Genomic DNA, 1233 nt, shown 5'->3' on the forward strand with positions numbered 1-1233 from the left:
CGCCTGGCTGCCTGGCCGGCTGCTGGGGCTGGGGCTGGGGCTAGGGCTGGGGGGCGCTTCGGTTCGGGCTGGGAGCCCAGGTCCTGGTGCAACCCCGACCCACAAGGGGGAGGTGCCCAGGGGGTGTCTGAGGCCCCCTGCCCACCCTCCACCCCTGCCAGGCACAGGGCTCCTGCCTTTGCCTTCAGCTCCACTGGCCGCTCAATCGTCTCTGCAGCCGCTGCTCTGACCTGGAGCAGCCTCGGTGGAGAAGGGCTGGTGGGTTTGGGGTGGGAGTGTTAGGAAGGATGAGGAGGTGTGACCAGCACCGCCCCCCTCAAGACAGCGGGTGCCCAAATGTCCTCCCGCCCCCGGCAGGTCCCAGAAGGAGAGGGCGGCTGCACCGGGCTTCCTTGCTTTTGGGGTTCCCAGACCCACACAGTGGTGCCAGCGGTGTCCGAGCGGCGCCTGCTGGGGGCGGAGGGAGACAAGCCTGGACTGAGCACAGGGACTGGGGGCTTGGTTTTCCCTGTCTCGGGGCTTGAGGGCGACTTCCCCTCCCTCCTCCCCTCCGAGGCTGCTCACTGACCTCGAGAGGGGCCCCACCTACCTCTGGGGTTGCTGAGCAGGGGTGGGGGGAGGGGGGAACCCCAGGGCACCCAGAGTCAACCCAGCCAGAGAGCCAAGATCAAAGAGATGAAAGTAATCAGCTCTCACGGGATTGAGGGGAGGGTTTTACAAGGTAATTTACGTTAAAGCACTTAGAAATGTTGTTAACGGGCCCTGTAAATGTAAGGTAATAAAAGTTATGATTATTTTTACGATCTTCATAAAATCTTCCAGCAAGCAGGTCCTCAGAGGTCGGCGTATTCTATGAGCCATTTCACAGATGGGAAAACTGAGTCCAGGGGCATTAAGTGACTTGACCAAGGCTGCGGGGAGATCTGGGGGCAGAGTCAGGGCAGGGTTCCAAGCCCCTCTGGCCCTGGGACCAGGACCCTGCGCAGCTGGGGTGGGTTCTTGGGGTCCCGGGAGGGCTGTGAGGCGGCTGGAAGAGGAGGGGGCACCTCCCAGATCTGCTCTGAGATGCCAGTGGGGTTCCCAGCCAAAAGCCAGGAAGGGCTCAGAGGGGCGTGTCAGCTTCTGCCTGGACACTTTAACTTAATCACTGCACAGACTCCAGCAATGGCATGATGTCCCTGGCCAGGTGGCCCCCTTGTTCTGGTCCCGTCCAGTCCCAGGCCGTAGACCTCC

The sequence above is a fragment of the Myotis brandtii genome, unplaced genomic scaffold, assembly GCF_000412655.1.
Source record: "Myotis brandtii unplaced genomic scaffold, ASM41265v1 scaffold157, whole genome shotgun sequence".
Classification (NCBI taxonomy): Eukaryota; Metazoa; Chordata; class Mammalia; order Chiroptera; family Vespertilionidae; genus Myotis; species Myotis brandtii.